General features: G+C 35.9%; 1 non-coding gene and 1 pseudogene across 1 annotated transcript; one reads left to right on the top strand and one right to left on the bottom strand.

Moving 5' to 3' along the window:
* Positions 1-10,136: 10,136 nt before the first annotated feature.
* LOC131515553 (U6 spliceosomal RNA) lies at positions 10,137-10,243 on the bottom strand. The gene has a single exon (XR_009263624.1). It is a non-coding gene; the product is annotated as a U6 spliceosomal RNA (small nuclear RNA).
* Positions 10,244-11,058: 815 nt separating this feature from the next.
* LOC131514562 (high mobility group protein B1-like) lies at positions 11,059-11,689 on the top strand (annotated as a pseudogene).
* Positions 11,690-20,058: the final 8,369 nt, after the last annotated feature.

The following is a 20,058-nucleotide window of genomic DNA, read 5'->3' as shown; positions in this document are numbered from 1 at the left end:
TTAACATGATTCATCACATCAATAAAAGAAAGGACAAGAACCATATGATCCTCTCAATAGATGCAGAGAAAGCATTTGACAAAAATACAGCATCCTTTCTTGGTAAAAACCCTCAAGAAAGTAGGGATATAAGGAGCATACCTCGAGATCATAAAAGCCATATGTGAACGACCCAACAATAATATCATCCTCAATGGGGAAAAACTGAGAGCTTTCCCCCTAAGGTCAGGAACAAGACAGGGATGTCCACTCTCACCACTGTTATTCAGCCTAGTATTGGAAGTCTTAGCCTCTGCAATCAGAAAACACAAAGAAATAAAAGGCATGCTAATTGGCCAGAGGAGGTCAAACTTGCACTCTTCGCAGATGACATGATACTCTATATGGAAAACCCTAAAGATTCCACAAAAAAACTGCTAGAATTGATTCATGAATTCAGCACAGTTGTAGGATATAAAATCAACGCACAGAAATTGGTTGCATTCCTATACACCAACAATGAAGTGACAGAAAGAGAAATCAAGGAATCGATCCCATTTACAGTTGCACAAAAAAACATAAAATACCTAGGAATAAATCTAACCAAAGAGGTGAAAAATCTATATGCTGAAAACTATAGATAGCTTATGAAAGAAATTGAAGAAGACACAAAAAAATGGAAAAAGATTCCATGCTCCTGGATAGGAAGAACAAATATTGTTAAAATGTCGATACTACATATTCTACATATTCAATGCAATCCCTATCAAAGTTACACCAGCATTCTTCACAGAGCTACAACAAATAATCCTAAAATTTGTAAAGAATCAGAAAAGACCCCGAATAGCCAAAGCAATCTTGAAAAAGAAAACCAAAGCAGGAGGCATCACAATGCCAGACTTCAAGCTATACTACAAAGCTGTAATCATCAAGACAGTATGGTACTGGCACAAGAACAGACACTCAGATCAATGGAACAGAATAGAGAACCCAGAAATGGACCCACAGACATATGACCAACTAATCTTTGACCAAGCAGGAAATACTATCCAATGGAATAAAGACAGTCTCTTCAGCAAGTGGTGCTGGGAAAACGGGACAGCAACATGCAGAAAAAATGAACCTGGACCACTTTCTTACACCATGCACAAAAATAAACTCAAAATGGATGAAAGACCTAAATGTAAGACAGGAAGGCATCAAAATCCTCAAGGAGAAAGCAGGCAAAAACCTCTTTGATCTTTACTGATCATGATTCACCATAGTGGAGAACCATCTATCCTGCTAATAGACATCAAAAGAAAGCCAGACTGGATACTTATATCAAACAAACTAGATTTTAAACCAAAGACTGTAACAAGAGGTGAATAAGGCACTATATCATAATAAAGGGATCTATTCAATAAGATCTAACAACTGTAAATATTTATGCCCCCAACTTGAAACACCCACATATATAAATCAATTAATAACAAACATAAAGAAATTCATTGATAACAATACAATAGTAATAGGGGACTGTCACTTGCAGCAATGGACATATCATATAAGTATAAAATCAACATGGAAACAATAGCTTTGAAATACACAGTTGACCAGATGGACTTAACAGATATATTAGAATATTTCATCCTAAAGCAGCACAATACACATTCTTTTCTAGTGCACATGAAACATTCTCCTGAATAGATTACACACTGGGTCACAAATCAAACAAATGTTGCTAAGGCCAATATCCAATAAATTATTGCCTATGTTTTCTTCTAGGAGTTTTATGGTTTCTGGTCTCACATGTAGATCTTTAATCCATTTTGAGTTTATTTTTGTGCATGGTGTAAGAAAGTGGTCCAGTTTCATTCCTTTGCATATTGCTGTCCAGTTTTTCCAGCACCATTTATTAAAGAGATTTTTCCCCATTGTATATCCTTGCCTTTTTTGTTATAGATTGACCATATAAGCATGGGTTTATTTCTAGGCTCTCTATTCTGTTCCATTGATCTCATGTCTATTTTTGTGCCAGTAACATAACATTTTTGATTACTATAGTTTTGTAGTATATCTTGAAATCTGGGATTGTGATAATTCCAGCTTTGTTCTTCTTTCTCAAGATTGTTTTGGCTATCTGGGTTCTTGTGTGGTTCCATACAAAGTTTAAGATTATTTGTTCCAGTTCAGTAAAAACTACTCTTGGTATTTTGATAGGGATTGCATTATACCTTTAGATTGCTTTGAATAGTATGAACATTTTAACAAAACTAATTCTTCCAACCCATGAGCTCGGTATATCTTTCAATTTGTGTCATCTTCAAGTTCTTTAATCAGTGTTTTATAGTTTTCATAGTACAGGTCTTTAATCTCCTTGGGTAAATTTATTACGAGGTGTTTTATTATTTTGGGTATAATTATAAATGGAATTGTTTCTTAATTTCTTTTTCTGCTACTTCATTATTAGTGTATAGAAACACAACAAATTTCTATATATTAATTTTGTATCCTGCAACTTTACTGAATTCATTTATTACTTGTAACAGTTTTTTGGTGGAGTCTTTAGCTCTTCTATATACAATATGATGTCATCTGCAAATAGGGACAGTTTTACTTCTTCCTTTCTAATTCAAAGAACTGTTCTTATTTTTCTTTTCGGATTTCTATGGCTAGGACTTCCAGTACTATGTTGAATAAAAGTGGAAAGAGTGGACATCCTTGTCTTGTTAAAGCTCTCAGTTTTTCACTAGTGAGTATAATGTTAGCTGTGAGTTTGTCATATATGACCTTTTTATGTTGAGGCATGTTCCCACTAAACCTACTTTTGTTGAGTTTTTACCATGAACAGATGTTGAATTTTGTCAATGCTTTTTCTGCATCTATTAAGATGATCATGTGATTTTTAGTCTTCATTCTGTTAATGTGGTGTATCACATTAATTTGCAAATACTGAACTATCCTTGCATCCCTGGAATAAACCCCACCTGATCATGGTGAATGATCCTTTTAATGTATTGTTGAATGCAGCTTGTTAACATTTTGTCAAGGATTTTTGCATTTCTATTCATCAGGGATATTGGCCTGTGGTTCACTTTTTTTGTAGTGTTTTGTCTGGTTTTGGTATCAGGTTAATGCTGGCATTGTAGAATGCATTTGGAAGCTTTCCTTCCTCTTCTACTTTTTGGAATAGCTTGAGGAAAGTAGGTATTAACTCTTCATTAAATGTTTGGTAGAATTCACCTGTGAATCCATCTGGTCCTAAACTTTTGTTTGTTGGGAGTTTTTTGATTACCATTTCAATTTCATTACTCACAATTGATTCGTATTTTCTGTTTCTTACTAATTCCGTTTTAAAAGATTGCATGTTTCCAGGAATTTGTCCATTTCTTCTAGGTTGTCCAATTTGTTGGCATATAATTTTTTTGCAGTAGTCTCATAATCTTTTGTATTTCTGTGATACTGGTTGTTATTTCTCTTCTCCGTTTTCATTTCTGATTTTATTTATTTGGGTCCTTTCTCTTTTTTTCTTCATGAATCTGGCTAAAGGTTTATCAATTTAGTTGATCTTTTCAAAGAACCAGCTCTTGTTTTTATTGGATTTTTCTATTGTTCTTTTTTAGTCTCTATTTCATTTATTTCCACTCTGGTATTTACTACTTATTAGTTCATTCCTTCTACTAACTTTGGGCTTTATTTGTTCTTCTTTTTCTTTTTTTTTTTTTTGTTCTTTTTTTTGTTCTTCTTTTTCTAGTTCCTTGAGCTTTAAGTGTAGATTATTGAAGTGAGATTTTTGTTGTTTTTGAGGTAGGCCTGCATTGCTATAAACTTCCCTCTTAGAAATGCTTTCATTGCATTTCAGAGATTTTTGACCATTGTGTTTTCATTTTCATTTGTCTCCATGTGTTTTTTGTTTCCTGTTTGATTTCTTCATTGACCTACTGGTTGTTTAGTAGCATGTTATTTAGCTTCCCGAGTTCTTTCTAGTTATTTCTTGTGACTGATTCTTTTTGTTTCATACCATGGCTGGAAATGATGCTTGATATGATCTCAATCTTCTTAAATTCATTAAGACTTGCTTTGTGACTTAACATGTGATTTATCCTGGAGAATATTCCATGTGCACTTGAAAAGAATGTTTTCTTTTGTTTTGGGAGAGCATGTTCTGCATACATCGGTTAAGCCCATCTGGTCTAATGTATCATTCAAAGACATCGTTTCATTATTGATTGTCTGCCTAGATGATCTATCCATTGATGTAAGTGTTAAAATCCCCTATTATTGTTGTATTAGTGTCAGCTTCTCCCTTTATGTCTGTTAATATTTGTTATATATTTGTTATATAACATAACAACTTAAGTATATAGCAGTCTATATTAAGTTAATGGTCACTTAAGTTCAAATACATTCTAAAGGAATTCCATTTTTACTCCCCCTTCCACATTTGTATTGTTATATTTTACATTTTTTATTTTGTGAGTCCCCTTAACAAATTTTTAGATGTAATCAATTTTACTATTTTTGTGCTTTAACCTTCATATTAGCATTATAAGCAATTGCTCTACTACTTTTACTGTATGTTTGCTTTTACTCACGAAATTTTTCCTCTTATAAATGTTCTTGCTTCTAGTTATGGCCTTTTCTTTTCCACTTAAAGAAATCCCTTTATCATTAGTGGTGGCAAACTGCTTTAGCTTTTGTTATGATCTCACGGTCCTTGAGTTTAAGCCCTGCTGCTTTAAAAATTCTCTTTATTTTTAATCTTTGACGTTTTAATTACTATATTTAGATCTCCTTGGGTCCATCTTGTTTGGAACTCTCTGTTCTTCCTGAACATGGATATCTGTTTCCTTCCCCAGGTTAGGAAAATTTTCAGCTATTATCTCTTGAAATAAGTTTTCTGCTCTTCTCTCTCTTTCTTCTCCTTCAGGGACCCTTATAATACAAGTGTTTGTTTGTTTGTTTGTTTGTTTGTTTGTTTGTTTGATGTTGCCCAAGGAATCCCTTAACCTATCCTCATTTTTTTACCATTTTTCTTTTTTTTTTTTGATGTTTATTTATTTTTGAAAGAAAGAGAGAGAGAGCGAGCGAGTGGGGAAGGCAGAGAAAGAGAGGGAGACACAGAATCCAAAGAAGGTCCAAGCTCTGAGCTGTCAGCACAGAGCCCAGTGCAGAGCTTAAACTCATGGACTGTGAGATCATGACCTGAGCCAAAGTCGGACACTTAACCAACTGACCCAGGTGCCCATACCTTTCTTTTTGCTGTTCAATTTGGGTGCTTTTCACACCCTGTCTTCCAGATAGCTTCCAGATTGATCCACTCTTCTGCATCCTCTACTCTTGACTCCCTCTAGTATATATTTCATATCAGTTATTGTATCCGTCAACTCTGATTGATTCTTTTTTATATTTTCTATCCCTTTGTTGAAGTTCTAACTGAGTTTATCCATTCTTCTCTCCAGTCCAATGAGCATCTTTATGACCATTACTCTTTATTAAGTAGATTTCTGAGATGTTTATTAGATAGATTGGTTATCTTATTTCATTTAGTTCCTTTTCCAAGGTTTTGTCTTGTTCTTTTGTTTGGAGCATATTTTTCTGTCTCATTTTGCTTGACTTTCTGTGCTTGTCTCTATGAATTAGGTGGAACAGCTACTCCTCCTAAACTTGAATGAATGGTCTTATCTGGCCATCCCCTATGTAGACTATGTGTGCCTGGTGACTTTGGCTAACTGGCTTGAGTTGTGGCTGCATGGGCTGGGAATATCAGAGCACTCCATGATAGGGCTTCCCTGGTGGGATGGCCAGAATTGAAGCATACATGGGTTGACATGGTCCTAAAACTCTCCACACAGAAGGCACCCACCCTGGCAAGACAGCTAAAGCTGAAATGGGTACAAGTCAGTGTGCCCCAGGTTGCTCCACACAGGTGCACCCTGGCAGGGAAGCTAGAACCAAGGCAAATGGGCAAGGAGGTATTGGGATATTCCATGCAGAGACGCCCTGGTGAGTCATTTGGAGCCAAACTGGTATGGGCCTGACGTGTTCCAGGGTATTTTGCTCTTGTGTTACCTTGACATGTTGACTAGAGCTATAATGAGAGCTCACCAGGGGTATCTCAGTGTGTGCTGCACTGAGGCCACTTTGGTGGGATGGCTTGTGCTGGTGTGGGCTAGGGACTTGGGGCTCAGTGAGGCAGTGAGCCAACTCGTGTGCCCAGACTATGCTCTCATCCACACTGTCAAGGTGGAAGGGAATCATAAACCATCATGCTCACCACCTCCTCCAACGTTTGGCAGGAAAGGTTCTAATGGTAGAAACTTTATATTCAATCTTCTCTCTTAAGCTGTGGCTTTTTTCTGTGCTCCAAGGATGACTAATCTTCTCACAGACCCTCAGTACTATCCCTCTGTATTGCAGTTTGCAGAATTGGGTGTAGAGGTTCCCTTTGTTACCCTCTCTCTCTCTCTCTTGCCATTTTCTATATGGCCTCTCTATCTTTCGTTGTGAGAAGTTGTTCAGTCAGCCCTCAGTTCTTCTTCAGACAGTGGAGGGGATAAGTTCAGGGTCTTTCTACATTGCCATCTGGGACACTCTCCTATCTGGCATCTTTTAAATACACCATAGTTGAAATTTAAATGCCAAATTGTCTACGTATCACATACTGCCAAACATGCCTTAAGCAGACAAGAACTATGCTATTTATAATCTACGGGACACCATGAAAAACCTCATTTTCCTAAGTACAAAGTGGAGAAGGTAGGATGAAAGAGAATATTTCACTTAATTTATAAGCTTTAAAATATTAAAAAGAAAGCACTCCAAACCAAGAATTTGTGAGCAAGTTGAGCATTTGTTTATTCTTTTAGGGGATACAAAAGCAAAATATTTAAGGAACATGGAATTTTGCCCTACTGTGAATATTAGATTTTGCAGGAACAAACCATTTTCCCAGAGTAGAAGATATTTCAAAGGCTGTAACTAGATGTCTAAGAGGAGTAGGGAAGAAGAAACACTCTATAAAGGAAAAGAGATGTGGTGAAGAAAGAAAAGTGGGGAGAAAGCAGATGAAACTGTCTGTTTCATAATTTTGCCCATAATTTTGGTTTGATGTAGCAGCTATAAGAATTCATCATGCAGACATCCTATTAGTGAAATTGATCCACAGCGCCAGCTGCTATTCTATGAAATCCTTCTGAGTCCTTGCCCCAAGTCTGTACTCCCACAGGCAGCTATCTCCCATAGACCATGTGCAGCAGGACTACTCAGGCAGATGAGTTCCTGGATCCTGGGAGATAATAAGACTCCTTTATTGTCCCACTTGGGCTCAAGGCCTTGATGAACCTTCCTCAGACTGCACAGCAATCTAGGATGCTTCTGCTGACCTTTCTTCTCTCTTTCACCTAAAGTCAGGTTTGCCTCATATTTTTTTAATAGTTATTCTTTTTTATTATTATTTTTATTCTTTATTTATTTTTGAGAGAGAGACAGCAAGACAGAGTGTGAGTGGGGGAGGGGGCAGAGAGAGAGGGAGGCACAGAATCTGAAGTGGGATCCAAGCTCTGAGCTGTCAGCACAGAGCCCGACACGGGGCTCTAACTCAAAAGCCGCAAGATCATGACCTGAGCCGAAGGCAGACGCTTAACCGACGGAGCCACCCAGGAGCCCCAGGTTTGCCTCATAATTAATGAGTCTCTCGGCCTCTTAGGACACCTTCTTTTATTTCTTTTCATAGCCATCTCCCCTAATAAAATTTTTGAATATTAAATTCCATCTTGCTTTCTGTCAGAAAAAAAGTGCGCAGTGACCTGGAAGCCTGAAAGGATTTCTGTGTTTCCTATAAGTTCTATTTTACCTCATATATACATCCTCCAGAGGTTCTCTCCATTTTTCTCCAGAAAAACTTCATGGGCTTTTAAAAATTTCTCTTGGTGAATTTTCCCACTTTGTGAACTACTCACACCTACTTGGAAGACCATTTTTGAGAACACTTTGAAAAAAAAATTTTTTAACCAGAATGAGGCAGTTTTTCCAGAGAGATAGTTTATATTCATCAAATAAATACTCATCAAATGTTGGAAGCCAGGTCTTGGTTTGGAGTTCCTTATTTTTAATATTTTAAAGCTTATAAATCAAGTGAAACACTCTCTTTCATCCTAGCTTCCACACTTCACACTTAGGAAAATGAGGTTTTTCATGGTGTTCTGAGGTTATAAATAGCATAGTTCTTGTCTATTTAAAGCATATTTGGCAGTATAAGATATCTAGACAATTTGGCATTTAAATTTCAACTATGGTGCATTTAAAATATGCAGGATGACATAAGCCATAGCTGGGCTTCTAAACTTTGGCTTTTTTATGACTGATATTTAAAATAATGTATCAAGAGGTTAATATCCCATTGAAATTGTCTCTGTGTCTCTTTTACACACAATTGGTTTGACTGTTATGACTGTCAAAATAAATTAGAAAAGAATTGAGCCAATGGTGCCTTTAGACACAGTTTTAAATATCTCTACGATAGATGAAAAATGAAAAGGTTAAACTAGAAAACTTCTAAGGTTCCTTCCAGCTTTAATAACATAGGATTCTATAATTCTATGGTTTAATGCAGTCAGATATGTTTAGAGTTCTCCCTCTCTGACCATAAGTTCCTTTTACATTATGTTCCTTTATGTAAGTTTAGAGAATTTCCTTCTCTAAACACTTTCAGTGACCATGACAATTCCAAATCTAATATGTGGGCATTGCTGGGGCTCTTCTGTAACTAGCATCAATCAGATGATCAAGAACCATAACATTGTCTCTGAGAAGGCACAGATCTCTCTTTCCTCATTCTCCTTTCTGTTACTGCTTTGGGGGAATAATGATGGGGAAATTATTCTAAAAACTTCCAACTTTAGCATTTTAGCATACTCTAATATCAATCCAACACAACCTTACCCAAAGATCATACTTTATACAACCAAAAGTTACTTCAGAAAATGTCTTCTGAAGTGTCTAAACCATTCAACAGGGCCAATTAGCCATGCTTAGCCATCAAAATCCCTCAAAGCCACAAATGCACAACTAAATTCAAACCTGAATCTGAATGATGAGAGAGTAAAGAACCATGGTTTGAGTAGGAGAAGCCAGCTCCCTCCCTTTCCAATAAAAAATAAATGAAACCAATTCAATATTTGCTCTTACTCAAAAAAAACTATGAATAATATCATTACCTTTCTTGTTGCATTTTATATTTTAGTATCACTTAAATTATACATATTTTACATGCATAAGTATATGCACACATGCGTATGTATATATAAGCTTTGATGTATCTACTCTATAAATGTTGTTATTCCTTCCCTATATTTCTCTTAGGTCCTTAAGTCCCATAACCAAAAAATAAATAAAACTTTAAGAAATTGTCTTGCCATGAGATTTTTAGAAACCTAACCCTCACAAATGAAATGGGATTTCTGAAATATCTGTAAATGCAGAAAAGAGATTCTTTTCTTCTTTTCAAAGTCCTCAAATTATCTTCAAAGTTACTGTTTTTTCAACTCTACACACATAGTTGTTTTATAAAAATTAAATTAAAACAAACCACTGCTAACTATCCTCTCAATAAAAAATGCAACTTAAAATTTTATTTGATAGTTAGATGTTAATAGCCCAAATGTTCTATACTATGTAACATTTTTCATGTCAGATTGACTAGCAATGTTAACAGCATCTTGTTGTTCTTGGTCCCACAAGCAATACAGCTGTTCCTTATCTTAATCATATGAGTGTCTAAACTCATCAAGCAAAGGTTTTTATTTGTTTATAAATGTCGTCACCTGTGGACAGTTAGCTTAGTTAATTAGAGCACAGCACTAATGAAACCAAGATTAAGAATCCCTTCTTTTATGATCATTAGCAAGATATCTTCTCTTAGTGCTAAGACTTAAGACTCCATCTAAAATTACAGCCACAGTCTCAAACTTATGCAGTGGGGCAAAATAAGGAATAGGTAAACACCTTAACATTTTGAGTATTTCCTTCATTTAAATAAATATTTTAATTTTAACTATGAACTATTTCATACATATGGAATAGTACAGATAATAATACAGTGGACCCTTGAAACTTGTGGGAGTTAAAAGTGCCAACCCTCACACAGTCAAAAACCCATATATGACTTTTTTTTTTTTAATATGGAACACTTCAAGAATTTGTGTGTCACCCTTGTGCAGGGGCCGTGCTAATCTTCTCTGCATCGTTCTCATTTTGGTATGTGTGCTGCCGAAGCAAGCACTCCATGTGTAACTTTTGATTCCCCAAAAACTTAATGATTTTAGCCTAATCCTGACCAGAAACCTCAGCAATAGTTGACTAACACATATTTTGCATGTTATATGTCTTATACACTGTATTCTTACAATAAAGTAAGCTAAAGAAAAGAAAATGTTATTAGGAAAACCATAAGGAAGAGAAAATACACTTACATTCTGTACTGTGTTTATTGAAATAGTCCGCATAAAGGTGGGCCTGCACAGTTCAAAACTACATTGTTCAAGTCTCAACCATATAACAAAATATGAAGCACCCTTCCCCCAATTTAACAAATGTTGATATTTGGCAAAATCTGCCTCAGATATTTATAAAACAAAATGTAGCAGATACAAATAAATAAAGATATGAATAAAGTGTTAGAGATACCATTCCTTACCTCCCTAAGAGAATCACAGAATGCTGACATGAACTCTTCCGCTACATTTTTTAAATTGTTAATATTCTAATACATTCTTCTTAATTTATCCATTTCCTTATTCTTGCACAATTATGATCCTTTCAATTTTTGTTAGTACAACAAGGCTGCAATGATAGTTTTGAGAATGCCTTTTCATTTGAGAGTTCAACCACAATATATAACTTAAAAGTAGAAATGTAATCTTGTAGTGTGTATACATTCTCAAGTCCATAGACATTGATTATTAAATTACTTTCCAAAGTGCATTCACCAGACACAGACACCGCAGTACATTGAGCTCCAAAGAGACAGTGACAGGGCAAGTGAGAACCAGACAGGCACTGGGCGACTTAGTGCCTGGCTGAGGAAAATAATTAAACATGGGCAGAGGAGATCCTAAGAAGCCAAGATACAAAATGTCATCATATGCGTTCTGTATGCAAACTTGATGAGAGGAACACGAGAAGAAGCATCCAGATGCTTCAGCCAACTTCTCAGTTTTCTAAGTGCTCAAAGAGATGGAAGACCATGTTCCAAAGAGAAAGGAAAATTTGAAGACGTGGCAAAAGCAAACAGGGCCCATTATGGAAGAGAAATGAAAACTCATGTCCCCCCTAAAGAGGAAACAAAAAAGAAGATCAAGGATCCCGATGCACCCAAGGGGATTCCTTCAACCTTTTTCTTGTTTTGTTTTGAGTATCGCCCAAAACTCAAAGGACAGCATCCTGACCTATCTGTTGGCAACATTGCAAAGAGACTGGGAGAGATATGGAGTAACTCTCCTGCAGATGACAAGTGGTTTTATGAAAAGAAGGCTGCTAAGCTGAAGGAAAAACATGAAAAGGATATTGTATATCAAGCTAAAAAGGAAAGCCTGATGTGGCAAAAAAGGAAGTCGTCAAGGCTGGGAAAAGCAAGAAAAAAATAGAAGAGGAGAAAGACAAGGAGGATGAAGAGTATGAAGAGGAGGAGGAGGATGAAGAAGATGAATATGAAGATTATGATGAATAAATTGGTTCTATTAGTTTTTTTTCCTTGTCTATAAAGCATCTAACCCTCCCCCATATGCAACTCACTCCCCTTAAAGAAAAAAATTGAAATGTAAAAATAAAACAAAACAAAACAAAGCAGAGGCACCAATGTATCCTAAGACCAGCAGTTTTTGAAAGTTCTTATGTTCTGATATTATTGCAAAACACATCATATGATCAGTTTTTAAGTTTTAGCAATCTACTTGTTAATGAAATGTTGCCCCATTTTGTTTTAAATTTCATTACCCATAACTATCAGTGAGAATTTACAGCTGTTTATCTATTGGTCTTAAAATTTTCTTCTATTAATTGACTCTTCATATCTTTTGTCATTCTTTATTGAAATATTTCCCTTTTATTGCTTTTAAAGTTTTATTTAATACATATATTTATTAATACTTTATTGGTTGCTTGGATTACAAATATTTTCACCCAGTATGGGGTTTATCTTTTCATTTTATGGACTTTTATGTACAGATCTTTTTTTTGTTTTAAATAGCTAAAGTTAATAATCTTTTTAAGCTTTGTGCTTCTCAAGTCTTGTGTAAGAGCTCTTTTCTTAACTTCCAACATCATAGTTGTTTTCATTACTTTTTTATATTTTTCAGTTTGTCTTTATGTTATTAATCCATTTAGGATGAATTTTTGTGTATGGTGGGAGGTAGGCCTACAACTACAGGTAGGCCTGTATGACTAGTCCATTGCCTCACCATCATCTTATCTTTCACCATTGACCAGAAAGCCACTACTCTCATAGGTTAATTTTTCATATACACACCTGGCTGTTTCTAGGCTCCCTGTTCTGTTTACACGGATGTATTTATGTATCCTTCTGCTAATACAACACATTTTAATTACTGTATCTTTATAACAACTCTTTCATTTTTTTTAATGTTTATTTATTTCTGAGAGACAGACACAGAGTATGAGTTGGGGAGGGGCAGAGAGAGAGAGAGAGAGAGAGAGAAACAGAATCCAAAACAGGTGCTAGGCTCTGAGCTGTCAGCACAGAGCCCGATGCAGGGCTCGAACCCATGAACCTGAGATCATGACCTGAGCCGAAGTTGGATGTTTAACCCAACTTGGGTTATGGAGCCAACCAGGTGCCCCTATAACAACTCTTAATAATGATAGAGTAAGTTCATTCTCTTTAATCTTCTTCAAGTGTTTTCCTTTAGTTATTCGTGGCCCCTTATTCATCCACATAAATTTTTGAAACAGCTTGACAGGTTCTGAAAAAACTTAAGATTTAGACTGAACTAGCTTTGCTTTTATAAATTATTTTGGGGCGAATCAAAATTTTAAAATACTGAGACTTCCTGCCCAAAAAACATGGCTTTATTCTCCATTTATTTAGGTCTTTGTATATATTCTTCAATAATGTTTTATAAATTTTTCTATAAAAGTCATATGTATATTATGTTAAATTTAATCTCGCATATTTTATAGTTCTGTGACTAAAAGAATAGGATATTTTAAAATTACATTTCTAATCTATTGTATCTGATGGTACTCAAGTGCCATTAATTTTAATGTACAGTTTTGTAAGCATTTTCCTTGATGAATTCTGATTACTAGATTCTCTTAAATTTCATATGTATATAATTATATCATCTGTGACAATGGCAATTTGGTTTCTTATTCTTCTATTCCCCATACCTCTTATTTATTTTCCATGTCATATTGAGCTAGCTAGGGCATCCAGTACAATGCTAAATCCAAGTGGTGACAGCAGGCATCTTAAATTATTTCTGACTTTAAGAGAATGCTTCTAATTAATTCACCATTAAATGTGAAGTTCACATTAAGTTTTATGTAGACATCCTTTTTTTATTCACAGTTTTTTTTTAAGATTTGTTAACTTAAGATGAGCATATTTTTCTCTGTCAATATGTTAACATGGTTAATTACAGATTTTATAAAGTTAAACCGTCTTTGTCATCCTAGAATAAACCCTACTGGTATTTATTAAATACCAGTCTGAGATTCACACCTCAGCCTTGGAGAAGGTGATTAGAGCCTGCTGGGTGGCAGGGATTTCTGGGATAACATGGGCTAGAGCTCTTTCATAGAAAGCTGTCCACTGAGATGCCAGTAACATTTGCTGGGATACCATAGGCCAAATCTCGTCTAATGGAAGCTGCCTGCTGGAATATGGGCAGGTCAGAGATGGCATATAGAAAACTGCCCACTGCAGTGCCAGAGAAACTCACTGGAGGGTGACCTCCACTGGGTTTCCCACATACCACCGATAGCTGGGCCTTAGGAGGAAAAAAAAGACCCAAAAACTGGGAAGAAAAGCTTCATCCTCTACTATGCCTTGCAGGACCCTTCTAGCACACTCTATTAACAAACCTACCATTGCATCAGTTGGCAAAGGGTCCAGTTCAATTATCAAAAGCCAGGACAACAAGAGATAGATTTGGATTTGAGAATCAGTAAATTCACAATTTGCTGTCTTAGTCAAGTTCATTAACTCCTAATTTAATATAAACCCCATAACAGTTCTACGCAATCAGTACTATCCCCATTGTACAGGACAGGACACTGAGGTTTACAGAGGTAAGGTAAATGTCTACAGCCATCCATCTAGAAAGTAGCCAAAATAAGACTGAACTCCGATAATTTGATTCCAGAACACTCTCTTAACCCACTGTACTCTCTGCCTCCTGATTCACCTGAGTAACACCAGTTAGAAAACTGATAACAGCCATCCTGGCCTGGGCTGAAAAGGCAGCCATGAGAATGTTGGTGACAATGACTAGGAGAGACATTTCAGAATAAGATTTAACACTTCTGAGACCAACAAAATACAATAGTTACTCCAGGATACTCTCAGCCTCAAATGTTCAATCCTATGACCCATAAGGACATTTGCATTTTACAGATTAAGTTCAGAAAATAAGGCCCTTATAAATCTAAGGTATACATAAATGACCAAAAATAAATCCTGAGAGTAGCACAGAACAAACTCTAGTATTCATTTAATATGAATTTTATTTAATATGATTTTACATAAAATTTATAACCAATAATTATGTTTATATGGAGTAATTACACAAATACAGGCACACACATATACACCCTCCAGCATGATATTCTTAGGTCTGAGTTTGTTTTTACATATACCATAAATATTCTTAAGTTAATTGAAAACAGAACTTCATATAAATGTGGATTCCTGTTCAAATTGTTCTTTGCTTAGCTTTTCTCAGCCTTTTTTGGCTTTTAGTGTCAAAAGATCAATATATAGTAATAAAAGCATTTGAGAGGATGTCTAATTGGAGTTTGTTTATACTTTAGACATCCTCTCAATCACTTCTATTATTGTATATTGGTCTTTTGGCAGTAAAAGAAAGAACTCAAGACATCACCTCTCCCAAGGTATCCACATCCTAATCCCCAGAATTTGTGAATATATTATATTACATGGCAAAGGAGAATTAAGTTTCCAGATGGGATTAAGATTGCCAATCAACTACCGTGAGATGGGGAGATTATTCTGGATTATTCAGGTGAGCTCAATGTAATTACAAGGGTTCTTATAAGTAAAAGAGAGATGCAGGAGAGCCAGAGAGTGCTACAATGTGAGAAAGACAAATTCTCCCCTGGAACCTCTAAACAGAAACACAGCCTGGCATACACCTTGATTTTAGCCTGAGACTCACTTTAAATTTCTGACTTGCTCCTCTGTAAATAATAAATTTGCATTATTGTAGCTACTAACTTTGTAGTCATTTGTGATAGCAACCATAGGAAACTAACACATCCTGCCCCATCTTCTGAACCAGAGGATATTTTGGATTTAAGATTCCCCAAATCCCTGTTCAAATAATAATCATAGAAATGTATTAATCAATCTTACTTATTTGGCCACACATCTACAGCTTGTTCACATTCTAAGGCCTCGTCTTTGAAATTTGTCTTGTCTGTGTACAAACTATTCCCCACATCTAAACCCTGCAGCTTCACATTCAGAACTGCTATTTTAAGATAGTAATTTTTCATTCACTCATTCCGTTAGTCAGTCAACAAGCATTTATACCTCTAGCTGGACCTCAGACACCAGTATATAACTCATGCCCAACATATGTTTCAACTTAATATTTCCAAAACTGAATTCCCGATTTTCCTACCCAATCTACAACTTGCAGTCTTCACTTCAGTTGATGCAAAGTCCATTCTTCTACTTGCGCAGGCCAACATGCTTGGAGTCACCCTTGACTCTTTCCTCCCTTCCCAATTCCCATCCAATCCATCAGCATATGGTGCCTGATGTATATTCAAAATGTGGACACTACTCAACCACCTTCATGATCACCACCCATTCAAGCTGCTATTTTCCCCTGCCTTAAAACCTTTCGCTGGTCTTCGGCTTTAACCCCTTCAGTCTATTTCCAATGCAACAGCTGGATCAATCACACTTAAAACATAATTCTGATCCCTTCATTCCTCTGCTCAACAATTCCCATATTTTCCCATCTCACTTGGAGTATCAAAAGCCCTGCTCCTTACTCTGCTGTCCACTATCATTTCTATGATGCTTTGCAGTACTCACTCAACTCTAGGAACACCAGTCTCCTCCTTGTTCCTGGAACAAGTCAAACACACTCCTGCCTCAGGGACATCGTTTGCTGCTCCCTCTACATGACTCATTCCCTCAATGAGGCCTTTCTTGTCCACTTTATATAAAAAGTCAACCCATCACACCCAACCTTTGTCCTCCTGCTACTTGATATGTAACTTAACCTGTTTGATTTTTCTCCATAGTACTCATCACTATCTGATAGATTATATATTTGCTTGTTGGTTTGTTGTCCATTTCTTCTCAACCCCACTAAAATGTGAGCTCCATGGAAGTTGAAACTATTTTTTGTTCACTATTTTACCTTCAATACCTAGAATTGTACCTGCCATGTAATAGGCATATATACAAATATTTTTTAAGTAAATGAATCAATCAGTATTGAGCTTCTGTTATGTAAATAACTGTTCCAGGCCCTAGGGATACAAAGACAAATGAAACACAATATTTGATATTGGAGAATTCGTAGGCTAGAGCAACACTGTTCAATAAAACTTTCTGTGATGATGGAAATATTCTCTATCTGCATTGTTCAATATGATAGCCACTAAAAAATGTAGCTACTGAGCACTTGAAATGTGACTACTGTGACTGAGGAAATAAATTTTTATTTTATTTTACTTTAATTACTTTTAAATTTAAATTTAAAAGGCCATATGTGGCTAGTAGCTACAACGCAGGCTTAAAAGAGATAGATACTTAACTTCTAATACTGGTGTCACAGTAAAGATATGCAATAAAATGCTTTGGGAATCCAGAGAAGAGAGACACCAATCCTGCCTGACTTTAGTTCCTCCCAATAGACCTTCCAAGAGCACTCCATGCTTTTCCCTCACATTATTTTGTATTGATGTAATTACTGTTTACTTATAATTATTTACTTCATGTCAACCTTCCTTACTAAGGTATGAGAGCTGGAGCTGTGACCATCCTTAGCTACTGACAGAATGCTTTGCACATAGTAGGGAAACAATAAATACTGGTTTGACTGACAAGCAAGATAGTTACAGGACTCTTCTCAAGGAGGTAACATTTGTGATGGATTTTAAAGGAAAGGTAGGAGTTTGCTAGGCCAGAGCCAAGATAAGGTAGAAGGAATGGTAGTCAGGGAAAACAATATGTGCAAAGGCCAGTAAGCATGGGAGCATGTTTATTAGTGGTACAGGGAGTTCAGTATAGTTATAATGCATTTATAAAGACAGATGTACTTGCTTCTTACTGCTTGAAAGTTCAAGTTAATAATTTTGTGAGTAAGAAAATCCAAAATCCAGTATGAAATTAAGAGTTGGACAATTTTTTAGTGAATTGTTATGAAGTAGACTTAGACTTTTTTCAAATCTTTAGCCCATATCAGCCCTGTTATAAGTGTAGACTAAAATTTCCCTAACTTTTTCCTGATCTAGAATATTATATATTTCAGCTTATGGGGACCTTAGAGATTATTTAACTGAAGCCTTCTTTGGTCAAATGAGGAAATTAAGACTCAGAACACACAGTTAATTAATGCAGAAGTGGGACCATAATCCAGATGTTTTAGCTTGCAGTCTAGAGTCATTACCAACACACAGCAATTACACAACCACATTTCATCTGCTTACTCTGACACAAAACAAGATACTGGTCCCACAATACGTCCATTAATAACCTCTGATCACCTTTTAAAACATACAAGGAGAAGACTCGGTCATAAATTCTCTACGTATGAGAAGAACCATTAAGGCTGCCCAATACAAACAAACAACAATTTTAAGCCTCAAGAAATAGTAACAAACTTCAAAAGAGTTATTTTAGTAGTACAATGTGGAATGATTTACTATTTCCACAAGCACAACAGGGTGAAAGTTCCATGCGGTATATCAAAATGTCAATTTCACTACAAATCTGGCTTCCCATCCTGATTCAACCACTCTCTGTCTGGGTTACCTAGAGCAACTTGTTCAACCTCTCTAACCCCCCCATTTCTTAATTTATAAAATGTGCGTATTTGATCTCCAAGGTATTTTTGGATTTTATGCTTTTCTTGTGATTTTGCTGAGTTGGAAAGAGAGAAAAAGCCACAGAACAAATTCCCACTTGGACAGAGGTTTATTTATGCTGCTTGTCTGCAGTCAAACTGACAATCTTAACAATATTTGATACCATTGATATTTCACTGCCCATCTATAAATCCATCAGACTATACATAAATCACATGACCCAAAACTGGAACCAGTATTATATCCTTTTCTGTATTCTGCATTTAATGTGCAATCCAGAAATACTGTTGACTCTGTTGTCCCAGCATCTTACCCACTTGGTACTAGCACTCCAAGACTCAAGATTCATTCTGAAAGTTTTCAGGAATTCTTCCTTTGCAAGCTACCACCAATTTTTTACATTAAAAATATACTGACTTCCCCAGGTATAGGTGGGATAGAGGCTATACTTTGTCCATCTTTGTATTTTTTGAGAGAGAGAGAGAGAGAGAGAGAGAGAGAGTGTGTGTGTGTGTGTGTGTGTGTGTGGTGGGAGTGGGGGAGGGGCAGAAAGAGGGAGAGAGAGAGAGAGGGAGAGAGAATTCCAAGCAGGGTCCACGTTGTCAGCACAAAGCCCGATGCAGAGCTATAGTTCATAAATGGTGAGATCATGACCTGCCCCGAAATCAAGAGCTGGATGCTTTACTGACTGAGCCAACCACATGCTCCTATCCATCTTTGTGTTATCTTCCTTTAAAATCACTGAAGGTCCTGGAAAACAACAAGGTTTAATTTATAACAAACAAGAAAAAATAGAAATAGTTTATTGCTATTGTCTTACTACATGATATGCATATATGTGGGCCCCCGAATAGAATCACAATGGTTTACCTTTCCACCACTGAAATAGAAAATTTATGTATTTTTCTTTCCATTTCCATCTTTCATGCACAAATACAGGAAAAATTTTTCCTTTGACAAATTTTTTTTAACATACATGATGCTGATCCCTACTTTCTTGAGCTGTCTTAGATACATACCTAAGCATTCACAGTACGTCTCTTAGAATATGAGAATAATCTCCCACAAGCACAATTAAGAACAGATGGTTAAAAACTTTAAGGTAGTATTTGCATAAAAAGATCATCTTGCTTTCACACTGTAGAGTTCTATATTACTTTTAATTGTTTTCCCTGAAAAAAAGTACACCCTTCCTTAACCAAAAGATAACAAGAAAATTTGGCTTACTTTTTTTTAACTGAAAAGGAAACAATTCATAGCAAAGGCACTATGCCGAAGAAAATAATACATAAAGGAATATGTTACACTGTGAATAAAGGTGTCACATCAGCTCAAATGTATGAGAAACTTACACTAAATCTAATAGACTTTAGCCACCTCATTTTTCCAGAACCCAGAACAAACCTGAAGTAATTCAAAAGCCCCTGCACCAATATCATGTACATATTCAAAAAACAAACAAATGAACAAAACAAAAACAAAAACAAAAATTACCCCAATGCAAAGTTCATTGACTTATTGTTTTCTATAAATTATGGTAAATCAAGTTTGCTAGTTTGGTTATCTTACATTCCCACTGCACTTTTGCCCAGTTCTGATTTACAGATGGAAAATTGGATAACAGATTAGCAGCTTGTGAACAAGGTGATGGAAACAGTTAGGGAGAAACTATTAAAAGCAGACATAAACACTGAAGGAAGAGTTCATCGTCAACTGGAAAAGCTCAACAATCTTGTCATTACAAAAGTGATTAATAAAAAGAAAAGTAAAAAAAGAAAAATGCCACTT

The sequence above is a fragment of the Neofelis nebulosa genome, chromosome 6, assembly GCF_028018385.1.
Source record: "Neofelis nebulosa isolate mNeoNeb1 chromosome 6, mNeoNeb1.pri, whole genome shotgun sequence".
Lineage (NCBI taxonomy): Eukaryota > Metazoa > Chordata > Mammalia > Carnivora > Felidae > Neofelis > Neofelis nebulosa.
This window is presented reverse-complemented; position numbering and strand designations above follow the sequence as displayed.